The 15,893-nt window shown below is 41.7% G+C and overlaps 1 protein-coding gene across 1 annotated transcript in view; it reads left to right on the top strand.

Annotated features, from left to right (window-relative positions):
• C9H11orf53 (chromosome 9 C11orf53 homolog) overlaps positions 1-15,893 on the top strand; it is a 245,624-nt gene that overhangs the window by 165,487 nt on the left and 64,244 nt on the right. The window contains 3 exon segments of the mRNA XM_032356730.1: positions 7,984-8,052; positions 9,763-9,884; positions 11,828-12,024. The gene's annotated coding sequence lies outside the window, so the exon portion shown is untranslated.

Here is a 15,893-nt window from a genome sequence, read left to right on the forward strand (position 1 = left end):
TCCATGTCTGGGCTCTCTATTCTGTCCCATTGATCTCTGTGTCTGTTTTTGTGCCAGTACCATACTGTCTTGATGATTGCAGCTTTATAATAGAGCTTAAAGTCTGGAATTGGGATGCCACCAACTTTGGTTTTCTTTTTCAACATTCCTCTGGCTATTCTGAGTCTTTTCTGGTTCCATATAAATTTTAGGATTATTTGTTTCATTTCTTTGAAAAAAAGTTGCCAGTATTTTGATAGAGATTGCATTAAATGTGTAGATTGCTTTAGGGAGTATAGACATTTTCATAATATTTTTTCTTCCAATCCATGAGCATGGAGCATTTTTCCATTTCTTTGTGTCTTCCTCAATTTCTTTCATGAGTACTCTAGTTTTCTGAGTACAGATTCTTTGCCTCTTTGGTTAGATTTATCCCTAGGTATCTTATGATTTTGGGTGCAGTTATAAATGGGATCGACTCCTTAATTTCTCTTTCTCCTGTCTTGTTGGTATATAGAAATGCAACTAATTTCTGTGCATTGGTTTTGCATCTTGACACTTTACTGAATTCTTGTATGAGTTCTGGCAGTTTGGGAGTGCAGTCTTTTGGGTTTATAAATTTTTTAAAAATACATACTATAATATTTTGGTTGTTCTTTTATGTTCCTCCTTAAACCTTCTAGGGAATGGCTTCTTTCCTTTTAAAGTGCTTGATAGAACCTCTTGTTTATATTTTTATGTATCTGTTCTTTGCAGATTAGGAAAATGATAAAACAATAAAATAACTTGAATAGACATTGGCAAAGCTGATCCACGCGGCAGATGGAATCTGATTTGTCAGACCGGTGAGGGGTGACTGCAGCAGTCACGAAACTGCTTTATGCCCACCCAGAGTTGGAGCCACATCTCCTACTCCATCCTTTCCTTTTGGGGCAGAAGTGCAGGGATCCACCCCTCCCGTAGGCACCTGTGGCTGCTCTGCCTGCAGCCTGACCCTTGTCCATGCTGCCTTCCCATCCCTGCCCCTCCTGTGGCTCTCCCCTGCAAAGACTGGGATTGAATGGAAAATTCTCCTGTGCTGAAAGAATGCTTTGTTTCTCCAGAACCCAGGATGTTCTTTGAATACCTGCAAGAATGGCAGGAAAGACTGGGCTGATGAAGCCTCTGACTGTCAAATCAGAGAAAGGGCTCCCAGGACAGTTTTGGGAAGGCAGGAGGTTATGGCTGAACCCAGCCTCCCCTATGCTGACTCAGCTCCAGGCACACGTCGGTCCACGAGACACTAATCTATCTTCTCCTCACCGGTGTCATTGGAAACTTGCATCCTCCCACAGTACAGGCCTAGTCTGTGTCCACTTCTCTCATGCCCCACTGACCAGCATCAGTCTCTCCCCATTTTGGTAGAAGGCAGAGTTCTCCTCAGCGGCTTATAAAGCCAGCGTCACTGCGTCCTCTTTTCACCCAGCAAGCCACAAGAGGAAGGGACCGGGAGGGTGGTTATGGATGCATCACACTGGCGGAGCAGAACCAGTTGTTTTTTACAAGGACGAGCCATGTGGGAGAAAGAGGAGAAAAGGCAAGATTTGTACAGCATTTTCCAGTCTGAATTCTTTGTTATTAGTGCAAATAAATAACCCTGAAAAAATGGCTCAGTCTTCTGACCCTTGGATATCTGGGACTATGAATGATTAGAAGATGACTTTTGGTGGATTGCAAGTAAGAAGAAATTTTTTAAAAAGGTAATCACATCACAAAAATGTTAAGAACTGGATTCTGGTCTTGAGCTTTAAACCTCTCACTTTAAAAATGACAAAAGAAAGCTCATGCCAACATAGCTTATCTGAGATGATATCGGCGTAGACCATTTCTTTTCTGCATCCTGTGTCTTTATCCTGAGCAGATCCTTCTCTGACTTGGATCACCCTGACCCAACCTCCCATTATCTACCCAGGAACAAGAAGAAATAACAAAACTGCTTTCTGTGATGATGGTTATGATTTGGTTTTTATAATGAGCCTAGAGAGAGCTGATTCTGTTTTGTGTTCAAAGTTGTAAATCTTTTATAAATGCTCAAAAGGCCTTGAACTGGGAATCTGGCTCTCAAGAATTAATTACGAAGGAGCATTATTAAAATGCCTCATTTGGAATGTGTCTTGCATCTTGCGCTTTCTTTTAAATGCATATCAGAAGTTATACTAACAAAGTAAGCTTGGCTTATATCTGGAGGACAACACAGCTCACAATGGCTGTAAATGCAGGTAACTTGTGCCCACTTTCTGACCCAAGAGACCACATGAATTTCTGGACATTCCTCAAAATGTGAAGAATCGAGCTATGATTATTACCTATAAAAGATGTTTAGTGAGAAATCTTCACAGTATTTTTACATCAGATTTATAGTCAATAGCATCTTATGTAAAACAGCAATAAAAATTTAAAAAACAAAAACAAAACATAACCCAAAAAAGTAAACTTAAAAAAAATCTTCAAAGCAGTCTCTGTTGTTAGTTGTTAGACTATTAGTTGTTTTCCTAGTATGTATTCCTTTCTTCTTCCTTTGAATAAATGCAGAGCTCTCCATCACTGGGTGTGGCAACTTGCCCAACTATAAAACTACATTTCTAAGCATCCCTTAGAGACGGTAAGATACGGGCGGAAGTCACTGCATGCAGTCTCGTGGACAGGGGGTTGATTCAAGTGGATGGCAGAACGGGAAAGCTATAGCTGCTCCACCATCTTGTGAACAGCCGGTTGCCCTGAAAATGAAAGCTGTTTACTACAGGTGGTAGAACAGAAGGAAGGAGACTGGGTCCTCAAGGACCATGGAGTCACCATACTTAGCACCTTATTAGCCTACTTCTAGACTTCTCTTGTTACAAAAAAAAAAAAAAAAAACCTCTGATTTATTTTAATTACTTTTGCTTTGGATCTTTCCTACTAGCAGCCTAATCTTGTCTCCCTATTCCCTTCCCAAATTATTTTGGGCAGATATAATGATGGAGTATTAACCTAAATTATTGAAATTTAACTTAGATGATTCCGACTAAGGGGACATAGAATCCATCGTTCTTAAGCATGTCCACGTCAGTGAGGAATAATCTTGGGAGTACAAGAGAGGCATAGAAAGAAATCACTTACAAGAGACTAAGAACCCTTCCATGTCTCAGTTATCCAAATTAAAAACAAAAAGACCCGTTATAAAAAGTAAACTGTAGACACTGACCTTCAGAAGGGGAGAGTTGTACACACAGTGTGATTAAAAACAAACAAACAAACAAACCACCAGGTAGGACAGAGAGGCAAAGGAGAAATGTTTGTGTGTGTATTTAATTACACACATTAATTACACATTTAATTATACACATTAATTAATTTAATCAAAGGGGATAAGTGAATTTTTTTTTTTTGCTTTTCTTTTTTTTTTTTTTAAAGTGGTATGGGCAATAAGGAAAAAAATCAATAGCAATAAGGAAAAAAATCTTCTAAGAAGACACACAGATGGCCAAACACATGAAAGGATGCTCCACATCACTCATCACCAGGGAAATGCAAATCAAAACCACAGTGAGGTATCATCTCCATCTGTCAGAATGGCTAAAATAAAAAAACACAAGAAACAACAAGTGCTGACGAGGATGTGGAGAGAAAGGAACCCTAGTGTACTGTCGGGGAATGCAAACTGCAGCAGCCACTGTGGAAAACAGTGTGGAGATGCGTCAAAAAATTAAAAATAGAACTACCTTACAATCCAGTAATCAAACTACTGGGTATTTACCCAAAGAATACAAAAACACCAATTCAGAAGGATAGATGCACCCCTCTGTTTACTGCAGCATTATTTACAATAACCAAATTTTGAAAGCAGCCCAAGTGTCCATCGATAGATGAACAGACAAGGAAGATAGATAGATAGATAGATAGATAGATAGATAGATAGATAGATAGATAGATATAGGTATAGATAGATAGATATAGATATTTATTCAGCCATAAAAAATAATTAAATCTTGCCATTTGCGACAACATGGATGGATCTAAAGAGTATAATGCTAGACAGAATAAGTCAGAGAAAGACAGATGCCATCTGATTTCATTCATATGTGGAATTTAAGAAACAAAACAAATGAATAAAGGAAAAAGAGAGAAACTAAGAAATACTCTTAACTATAGAGAACAAACTGATGGTTGCGGGGGTTGTGAAATAGGTGATGGGAACTAAGAGTATACTGACCATGATGAACACTGAGTAATGCACAGAATTATTGAATAATTATATTGTACACCTGCAAATAATAGAACACTGTATGTTAACTGTACTAGAATGAAAATTTAAAAAATAAAAAACTTTTTAATTAAAAAACAAACCTTAAATTTTTAAAAAAGAAAGAGAAAAAGTCTTCTGAAATGGGAATTTGAGACTTGCAGAATTATAGGGTGGATATCATGTTCAGCAGGAACATTTAAACTTAGCAGAATGAATTAAATTCTGGGTCCTGGAAAGCCAGGCTCATGGCTAAACTTCAAACTGGCCTGTTGAGGCAGTCACTGACCTTTCCCAGCCACCCCAGAACAATCCATGCTACTCGACTGAAGGTCCCACCAGTGCTCCTGTCCGTACATTGAAGCTGACCTCAGCAGTACCACCAGGTCTGAAACAAAGCCTATTCCCCCACAACATTCTGCTCTTATGGTTGTCATGTATCTTCTTGCAAAACAAACAAACAAACAAAAGCCTGGAGATTTGAGTATTGACTTCTACTTTAGGAGTCGAAACTTATAACAAAGGCATTTCCCTCAAATACACAGAAAAACTTGTCAAAATTCGATGGGGAGCTATGAATAGGATAAATGTGGGCCACACAACTGCTAAAGGATGAAGAATTCAGGACATTCTGAATGTTAAAACAAGGAGAAAAAGCAACTGGTTACAGGATTCAGGCAGTTGGTAGAGGCAGTTGGTTTCAGGCTAAAATGAGTGCCAGCCCCGAGACTAAGCTGAGAAGGTCATGGTGTCCAAGGTGACCCAGAGCTGCCGGTGTCCTCCCAGTTAGCAAATGGTTACTGATGCAAATACATGCTGGAGCCTGGAGATTGAATGGTGAACTGCTGAAGACCCATACAAGTCTTCGCTGCTGTGAAGCGTGCATTTCCCTGATACAACAAATAGGACGTGGAAGGCTGGATACAGGAATCCACTCCTGTATACCTGCGATTTTTCCAGGCTTATCAAGCTGCATTTCCTAATTCTTTTCCCAGTATCTCCCAAAGTAAGCTTTGCCAACTTTGTGCTTCAAGAATGAAAGGGGCTTGGTGATCAAATGCATTTGGGAAATGACAAGGAGACAAGAGTAAACATGTTTGTCAGAGGCAGCATTTCTCCGAGGTTTTAATATACTTAATATATTCCAGTATGTGCATGGGAAATCTCCCAGAAGGGGATGGAATGAGTCTGTATGCCATGTGTCCAAAGTTATGGGACCACAGAACCTTTTTTTTTGTGAAGCATTTTTAGAGAACTAGAGTACCCAGGAACATTTTATTTTTTTATTAACATATATTCTTTGTTTCAGGGTTATACAGGTCTGTGGTTCATCAATCTTATGCAATTCATAGCACTCACCATTGCACATACCCTCCCCAATGTCCATCACCCAGCCACCCTATCCCTCCCACCCACCTCACCTCTAGCAACCTTCAGTTTGTTCCCTGAGATTAAGAATCTCTTATGGTTTGTCTCTCTCCCAATCCCATCTTGTTTCATTTTTCCCTCCCTTCCCTATGATCCTCTGTCTTGTTTCTCAAATTCCTCATATCAGTGAGATCATGTGATAATTGTCTTTTTCTGACTGACTTATTTTGCTCAGCATAATACCCTCTAGCTCTACCCATGCCATTGCAAATGGCAAGATTTTGGTTTTTTGATGGTGGCATAGTATTCCATTGTATATATACCCCACATCTTCTTTATCCATTCATCTGCTGATGGACATCTAGGTTCTTTCCATAGTTTGGCTACTGCGGACATTGCTGCTATAAACATTGGGGTGCACGTGCCCCTTTGGATCACTACATTTGTACCTTTAGGATAAATACCCCGTAGTGCAATTGTGGGGTCATAGGGTAGCTCTATTTTCAACTTTTTGAGGAACCGCCATACTGTTTTCCAGAGTGGCTGCACCAGTTTGCATTCCCACCAACAGTGTAAGAGGGTTCACCCAGGAACACTTTAGAAAATTCTTCCTTACTCTGTAACAAAATTGATTTTACTCTCTTAAAATAACTGCCAGAAGAAATGGAGAATGTGGCCCTTAGAACAGCAGTGAAGCACTGGGTTCATCTCCAAAAAGAACACTTCTTACTTTCCAGGTGAAAACAGGGGAGGATGAGGCCATGCATATGAAAATGCTGTTTTAGGAGATCCTAGGCAGTTTTCACAGCAGAAATTAGGTTAAGTAGAAAATAAAGAAAATCCTGGTTGAGTTGAGACGGGAATCCAACAATAGGCAAATATATAAAACATGGGTAACGAACATCCTATATTCTATTAAGGGGCCTTATTCACAGAAAAAAAAAAAAGTAAAGATCATCTACAAAACAAACTTTTTCTCTCTTACTGGGAGAACAAAATGTACAATCTGTATGCTTTTGAAATTACCAACATGGTATTGAAAGCAGTAATTTTAATCCCTTTCTTCACCAAACCTTTCATTACAACCGTGAAAAAAAAATCAAATAGCTCTAATTTTAATATGACTTGTCCATACCCTTGTGGGGTGCTGGTGAGTAGGTGAAAAATCAGAGCACAGCTCGCACATGCAGAGCGATGGAAGAAACATAAGGAAAGTGGGTAACTCTGTAGGGTAGAGAAGAAAGCCTTTAGATAATTGGCAGGTCACAGGAATGCCTGAAGGGAATAATGAGAAGTCTAAGCATAAAAGGCCAATGTAGGGAAATATTTTTGAAAGATTATGTGACTCTTACCTCTTCCCCAGAGGCCGAAGTCAGAGAAAATGGATCAACATTTTGAACTCAAAGAGCCTTTCTCCATCTCTGAAGACCCTGACTTAGAATATCAGAGGCGGGGGAAAGTTCCCATCCCTGCATCCCATGTCCATGTATGATGACCAATCAGTTTTGAAAGTCCGCTGAAAGTAGACGCGGTACCCAAGCAACTAGGGTTGGGAAATTAGTCAGTTTATTTTCTAAACCTCAAGAGTATTTTTACAGGATTCAGTGCAAAATAATAAGGCTTGAAATACACAAACAAAATCATTTCTGTTTGGAAAAATCTCCCTAGACACCCTCCTCTCTGCATTACTGGCTTTCATTGGATACTGTATGTCTGAACGAGCGTGTGAATCCTGAGGCCATACTGACAAAACCAAATTTCAAAAATTACTGTGGAGCAAATTCTATGGCCTCAAAATTATGTTGGTTTTTATGAGAGACATATTACTGAAGTAACTAGCATAGTCTTGCCTCTTGAGGAGATGAGATTATCTATGGAGAAACAAATAAGATTTGTTACAAATGAGGCCCCAAGTGGGAGTAAGCCTTGATCCTAGCCTAGAGCAATGGGAGAAAAGAGCCAGCTTCACAAAAGGGAAGAATCAGTTTGACATATGGCTTTGGAGTGTACTTCAGAGAAGCCAAAGGGGGACAGAGTGAAACGGAGCAGAAGTGCAGGCCCCTTTCCAAGAGCCAAAGCTGAAGAGAAGCAGAAAGAGAAAGAGATTATTGAGAGTCAAAAGCCAAGGTGAAGGAGCATTTGTGGGTAGCCCGAGATTCTCCTCCACGTGGGATGAAGCATTCACCCACTCTGCCGATTTAACGATTCTACTCACCACAAAGCATTGCAATCACTTGCTGTGTCTTTTCCTTGGAGACAATTAATTCCTCCCGGTCAGGGGCTAGGTCATAGTCAGCTTGGAAGCATATACCACAACAGTAGAGCCAAGTGGGCACCTAACTGGGTGTTGTGTTTTGTTTTTTTCACTGACACAGCTGCAGAGGAACCATCTAGCCACCTGAAGATAGGAAGGCGATGGAAGTCTCCAAGAAGGGAAAAATCTGGTGGGTCTAAGAATCCGGTCGGAGGGCTGGGTGGGTAAGTTTAAAATCCATACGAGAGAAGCCAGGAAGAACAATCCGAAAGGCAAAATCCAAGTTCCATTTCATTTTCATTCCCTTTTGTCTGCTAAAATTGATGTTTCTGCACAATTGCCTCCTTTAAAAAATTTTTTTAAAAATGGCTTAGAAGTGCAGCCTTCCTTGGACATCAGCCAGATTTTTCTAGCAAATATATTACAGTCTTCTTCCAAAGAGACTAGCAGAAGTATTTGGAATTGTTGAATAGATCACTAATTATTTTCAGTTCTTGCCAAAAGAGGAAAAGGGAAGAAAGTGATTCACTTGTTACTTGACCATAAAGTCTTGATCCAAACCACAGTAATTAGTTAGGGCTGGTGTGGTAAAGCCAAGGCCTGCTGGAACGAGGAGCCCTGAGACCCCTCACCTAGGTATGCTGGGACCCTCCTTGTTCTGCAGTGTGCAGCCCCGGCATGTGGACTTTGCCTCCAAGCTTTGCTGTTGAAGATAGAGGGCATGGCTGGCTCTCTGGCTGTGTAGTCACAGCTTCACGGGCTCTGCCCGAGTCGGGACTGCCTGCTCATTTTGTGATCCAGCAGCTTGGCAAGGCAGAGCCTGTACAGTTCACCTCTTCACGACCTAAGAACTATGATTCTCTTGTCCGTGGTAGTGAAAAATGCAAACCAATGTCTTTGTGATTTACCAAAACCACACAGTAACGATGACAGGTCTTCAAGAAGATAAAGAAATAGACATTAGACACAGAAACAGAGACAACAAATCATTTTCAAGAGGCAAAGACTTACTCAATGGTAGAGTATACATTTAAAGAAATTTAAATGGCAGATCAGATCAGTTGATGCTAAGACTGTGAATTAGGTACAATCAATGAAACAAGATGGAATCGGGAAGGAAACAAACCATAAGAGACTCTGAATCTCACAAAACAAACTGAGGGTTACCGGGGGCAAAGGGTAAGGAGAGGGTAGTTGGATTATGGGCATTGGGGACGGTATGTGCTGTGGTGAGTGCTGTGAATTGTGTAAACCTAACGATTCACAGACCTGTACCCCTGGGGCTAATAATACATTATACGTTAATAAAAAAAGAAAAAAATTATTTAAAAAAAAAAATGAAAATGAATCACATCTGGCCTCCTGTGCCTTTCCGAATCCCTGGGACAACTACCAGTCTGCTTGTCTCTCTCTCTTGCTGGACTACAAGCTGCCCGGGAGAGCTTGGGCTCTCATCGGCTGCCTCTGATCATCTCCTACCAGACCCGCAACAACTGGCTTCTCCCGTCGAGGAGTTTCTGAAAGAGTACTGGGGGTGAGAGTGAGGGGCAGCTTATAGTATAATATCTATAATACAAGAGAGAAAGTAATACATTTTCTAAAGAAAGTTAAAAATAAAGGATAGCCGAGTCTCACTATTTGCAGCAGTGATGCTCTCTAAAGTCACTCTGGACACCAAGTTAACAAATACTGAGCCATCTATGGCTTCTAGGGGAAATACGGATTAGCTTCCTGCAAGCTGCAGATCACATTTTCATCAAGAAAACACATTTGCATCATATGGGTTTGTTTGCCAACTTTCTTATAAAATAAGCAGGGCTCAGCAGCACAGAAGACCTGCTCTTCGCATTTCCCCTTTCCTGTGCAACACTTAGCAGGTATCTTCTTAATTGTTCTACAGCCTCCCGACCAGCAGAACCTAGCTGGCCTGCAGGTTTAATGTCGTCCTTGACATACTGCCTTTTGGGACATGTGGAGCAGCCAAGAGGACCCCAAGATGAAGGGTATAAAGCTTGACCCCAGGTAACGTGACCACACGTCTCTTTGGCTTTCAGGGTCCCCACAGTGAGGCCCACTATGTTTTCATAAGGTCCTCATCTCACAAAGCGACAAATTGACCCGCTTTTCCTTCTTATCCATAACTTCATCACACACCAAGAAGTGTCCTGTAGCACTTTCTCAGGCAGCCTCGTGTATAGATCAGTGAATGTCCCCATTTTTTCCTGGGTGGACTGCAGTGGTGATGCATTAATGTTGAACTCACAGGCACCCACTTATGCCTGGATGAAGCTTATCTAACACATATGTGTCGTCTGTTGGGCATGTCACATCCCTGTGGCACTTAGGAACACGGGAGAGCACTTCAGCACTCTTCTTCGGGCCATTTATAAACCACGAAGTTACTAATGAGATACGCACAAAAATGCAAAAAATTGCATGGCACTAAATAGACTGAGAAAAGGAACTTGTTTATAGTATAAAAGCTGAAACCTGAAACAAGAGGACAGACTCCTCCTTGCTTGACCTCAGCTGGGAGGTGCGTGTGTCAAGTGGTTTGAATTTTTCTCCACTCTGAACATGTCGAAGAATGACCCAATAAGAATCAGTATTGGTTATGGGATTAGAAGTAAAAGTGAGTGGGGGGATTTGCAAACAAGAAATCCCAAACAGGAAGAACTACGGGACTGTGGGGATGAGGTCCAGATGAGGGAGTTTCTCTCTTAGATCATTTCGAGACTTAAATGAGACAATTCAGGGCGCCTGGGAGACTCAGTCAATGAAGCGCCTGCCTTTGGTTCAGGTCGTGAGCCCAGGGTCCTGAGATGGATTCCTGCATCAGGCTCCTTGCTTGGATGGGGGTGGGGGAGACCTTCTCCCTATGCCTGCTGCTCCCCCTGCTTGCACTTGCTTGCTTGTTCTCTCTCTCAAATAAATGAAATCTTTTTTAAAAAATATAAAAAATAAATGAAATAATCCATATAGGAAGTTCAGCACAGTGCCCTACAGTTAGTAGCACATGCTAACCCTATGGTTAGCAGTCAATAAATTCATATTCTCTGACTGGTAAGATGAGGTCTCACCTCAGAAAGGAGGTAAATTCGGGGTGCCTGGTTGGCTCAGTGGGTTAAGCTGCTGCCTTCAGCTCAGGTCATAATCTCGGGGTCCTGGGATCGAGCCCCACATCAGGCTCCTTTCTCAGTGGGGAGCCTGCTTCTCTCTCTGCCCTGCTTGCCTCTCTGCCTGCTTGTGATCTCCATCTCTCTCTCTCTCTCTCTGTCAAATAAATAAATAAATAAATCTTTAAAAAAAAAAAAAAAAAGAAAGGAGGTAAATTTGGAGCTGAGCTGGCCCCTGAAAGATAGAGATGGTCAAACATAGATGCGCAGAGAGAACAGGCAAAGAGTCGGGACATTAAAAAGTCGGGAACTTGGCAAGGAAGAATTTGAAAAGACAGGTCAATTGATAGAGTCCCTGACATTCCAGGCTGAGGAATCTGACTGTAATTCTCCATTCAGCGAAGCTGCCCTGTTATTCTTTGGTCAGGAAAATAGTGACGAGAGCTGAATTTCCAGACGAATAAGCGGGTGATGTGTATATAATGAATGGTGGGTTGAGAGCAGCAACCCAAGTAACCATTCAGAAAGAGAGCATCGTTGATGGCATTGAACTAGTCGTAATGTGATTTTAGAGAAATTTAATAGGAATTTTTTTTTAAAGGAAGAAGGGAGCTGCTTCGAAGTGATATGTTTGCCTGAACTTCTTGATGAATAAAATTACTTGAGGTTCTCATTAATAACACAAATTCCTGGCACCCAACCCATCTCTATGAAATCAGAACTTCCAAGATGGTGGTCTGGGGAAGCCATCTATCTTCCAGGCATTTCCTGTTATTCTTCTATCAGCAAGTTTGGGAAACATCGTCTCCAAGCTGTGGTAACTGATAACAGCTGCTCTGTCTGCTCTAGGTGGGATCAACACCCCCCTTCCAACCCTAGATGTCATCCACAAGGGCATATTTGAGACAGAGACTAAATGCCCAGTTCCCGCCATCACCACCGTTGACTGGTTTTGTCAAGCAAGTCTCTCTACATCCTAAAGAAAGAAGCATAACGAACTACCATGGAGTCGACCATCCAGTGAGGGTGTGCAAATGGTTTCATGAGTAAGTTCACCTCTGAGAGGAATTTTATTAAAAAACAGGGACAACGGACTGTATTAATTTGAAATAAGTTTTGTACTTTCTAAACTCTGAGGACAAACTCCTTAATTTATAATTCTTTTTAAAATTTGATTTGTATAAGTTTATGAATAGTATGAACTCCAACTTCTAATTCTAAAGCAGGAATATAAAGTATTTTCTATGCTTACACTTAAGTAAACAGGTATGAAGAAAGTAAAAGTCTGTTTGAAATGATTTGGAGTCTACTAATAATCTATGAAGATCTTTTTTATGATCCTTGACTTAACCAATTATATGGAACATGAAAAGAACAAAAAGAAAGAATAAAAATTTTCTATTAGTAGATATTACATATGGTTAGAAAGCCACCAGAATCCAGTGTATTTTTATGGATGTTATTACCACATTAGTTGAATAGATTACACTATATTGAAGAAGGCTGTGGAAAATAGACCAGAGATTCAAAACTACTTTGAGGACTAAATTAGAATTAATATATCTTTTTAAAGTTTTCCCTGATATTATTCATGTACTATTTATTCCTCCCCCCAAAAATGTTAAAAGTCACATATCATTAGTACCTCAAAATTTAAAGATAATCTAGTCTAATCTCATGTTCTAATTAAGGAAAATGGGACCCAGACAAATTAAATGACCCATGATTACACAATTAGTTAATCCGGAGTAAGAATTTTAGTCTACTGCACCACCTTGCCTATTAGCAAAAGGGAAGAAATCCTGATTGCCACTATACACAATCCCATTTGTATCTTAAGATAAAATGAGTTAAAAATAAATAGACAATGTCTTATAATCATTAATAACAGCCATCACTATAATGAATGAATGAGAGACAACAATGGATGTTTGTGTTCAAAACTTAGCAATATCACGGACCACTGATCAAAACTTTGTTTTGTGAGCAATATTACAATCAAATATATTCTCGGTGCATGAGTTTTTAGAGACTATCAATCACAGATCCCTGGTACTCACAGACTCCTAGGGGGTCCACAAATCCAAATAAAGAAATACCCCCAGAAATTCCCCATACCTACAGGATACTGACACATTCTCAGCCACCAGTTAAGGACTGTGGTCTGCATGAAAGATCTGTGCACAGCCCGCAGGGAAGCTGGAGGTCTCACACATCCCTGAGACAACATCTGGCAAGCTATGGGTATCTAGAGTCTCCACTGAGAGGTCCCAGTCCATCTTCTGGAGTTAGCAGCCAGTGGCACACACATACCCACCCCATAAATCTATTTGCCATCACTAGTTTACATGGAAACTAGCAGCCTCACTGTAGCAAACGCTTAACAGTGTCCAGGACTGGAGTTCGGCTGTTCACAATGGATCAGCATCTAAGACGCAACGGAGAGCACTGTAGAGGAAGGAATTGAAAATGTGCAGGCAAAACAGATCAACAACAAGGCCTGGCAGGTGACCGTCAGATGCTGGCTGAGTCTTGAACATTTCTTACCCACTGTCCCAGCAGTATGTTGGCCCTAGAGATAACGGCACCTCACATGGGAATGGGAAGCCGGTGACACCAAACCCTGCAACACGAGAGCGCATCCTGCCCCGAGGAAGTACAAGACAGAACAGGGGCCTTTCCTGCCCCATGCCAGGGGTGGTTGACAGCACTCGTGGCTAGGATGAACCAGCAGGATCTGGGCCTAACTGGGGTGGAAGCCTATGCAGGATGAACAAAACCAGCCGTAATCACAGGGGCTCTAATAGGTGTGGCAGAGTTAACTAAGAGTGACCAGACACATGGTGCTGGTGAGATACCCCCTGGGGATCTGCAGAAATACTTGAGAGAAGGGTTTTTAAGTTTTTTTAATTTTTTTTTTTTATTTGACAGACAGAGATCACAAGTAGGCAGAGAGGCAGGCGGGGGGGGGGGGGGTGGGAATAGGCTCCCTGCTGAGCAGAGAGCCTGATGTGGGGCTCGATCCCAGGACCCTGAGATCATGACCTGTGATGAAGGCAGAGGCCTCAACCCACTGAGCCATCCAGGTGCCCCAAGAGAATGGTTTTTAACATCAGCAAGGACTCAGCCTGAGTGTGTGTGTGTGTGTGTAAATTGTAAGTGAGCAATCACAAATCCTCTCTGCTCCCTTGGTTCTTTCTTTGGTCCAAACTCTTCCTCCTGGTTCCATTCTTGCCAGCCTCCTAGTCCAAGACACATAAGAGTCTTGAGCCAGTATTCTGGACTTGAATCCCAACTCTGACATGCAGTGCTGTGACACTTCTGCAATTGTGTTAACTTTCTGTGCTTCATTATTCCAGCATTAATGTCAGTATGATCCCATTCATAAACACCCACCCTGAAGACTTGGGGCATTCAAGAAATAGATGTGATACAAAAGCTAGAGTCAGAGTCACATATGTGCAAAGAAGAAAGAGCCATTTTGCAGAAATTGAGAAGAGTGATGTTGGTGGAGCCCGGGAGGTGCGGGGGGAGAGGAGGCTGACTGCGCCTCTTACCCTTGGTTCAGAGAGGTACTCCTGTATCTTTTCAGTGATGTTCGAACGTGCCTAGGCTGACCACATGGCATTCTGATTCTTGGAAGCTGTCTCAATCTGTTCGGCCCACTGTAACAGGAGTATTATGGACTGGGCGGTTTAAACAATAAACTATTATTTCTCATAGTTCTGGAAGCTGGGAAGTCCAAGACCAAGGTGCCAGCAGATTCCGTGTCTGGTGAGGGCCCACTGCCTGGTTCATAGATGGCCGTCTGCCCACTGTGCCCTCACATGGATTTGACGGACCTCTCCGGGGTCTCTTTTATAAGCTCACTAACCCCATTCAGGTGTGTTCCACTCTCATGACATGATCACCTCCCAAAGGCCCCACCCCTAATACCATCATATTGGAGGTTAACTTTCAACATATCAATTGTGGAAGGACACCAAAGTCATAGGACCGAGCAAACCCCACATGGGAGCAGACAGGTTAGTGCCTCTCCAAGGGTCATCCTTAAACAAGTTGTGACCACAGACAAGACCAGAAGCCAGACCGCAGATGTCCCAACTTCTCACACTGTTGCTACTGAAATAGTATGAAGTTGGAAGTTCCAGATTACCTCAGGGGGCCAGTAGGTAAAAGTCATATTGTTCTCTAGTTCAGACTGAAGAGCCTCTGGACGGTCTTCAGGGTGACCCTGTACATCATCAGACCAAATTACCCAAGCCCTTCCATTCGTTTGTATTGTTTTTTTTAAGATTTTTATTTATTTATTTATTTTACAGACAGAGATCACAAGTAGGCAGACAGGCAGGCAGAGAGAGAGGGGGAAGCAGGCTCCCTGCTGAGCAGAAAGCCCGATGCCGAGCTTGATCCCAGGACCCTGGGATCATGACCTGAGCCAAAGGCAGAGGCTTTAACCCACTGAGCCACCCAGGCACCCCTTTTCCTTTGTATTTTAAAGCTAGCTCTTAATGATCTGTTTTAAAGTGTATTGTAAATAGCTACAACCAAAATTACCACATTTCAGAATTCTTATTTTTAATCTATATTTAGCTTTAAGCTAAAAAAAATCTATAGATGAGAAAAAATATCAAAGCAAGTGTGATGACACATTGTTCCTATTTTGGCTTCCCAGGGTAACATCAGGATGCTGTTACTGGAAATGGGAGGGTTTCTTCAAAGGCAATATCCTGGTGTGCCCTTTACCGGCTGTGTGTCGGGGAAGGGGGAGCATGCATGTGTGCATATGTGTGTGCACATGAGCATGTGTATGCATGTTTGTATGTGGGCGTGTGTATACATATTTACATGAGTGTGTGTGCGTGTGTGTTTATGAGCATGTGTGTGTGCATGCATGTGTGTATGAATTACATGT

The sequence above is a fragment of the Mustela erminea genome, chromosome 9 (genome assembly GCF_009829155.1).
Source record: "Mustela erminea isolate mMusErm1 chromosome 9, mMusErm1.Pri, whole genome shotgun sequence".
Classification (NCBI taxonomy): Eukaryota; Metazoa; Chordata; class Mammalia; order Carnivora; family Mustelidae; genus Mustela; species Mustela erminea.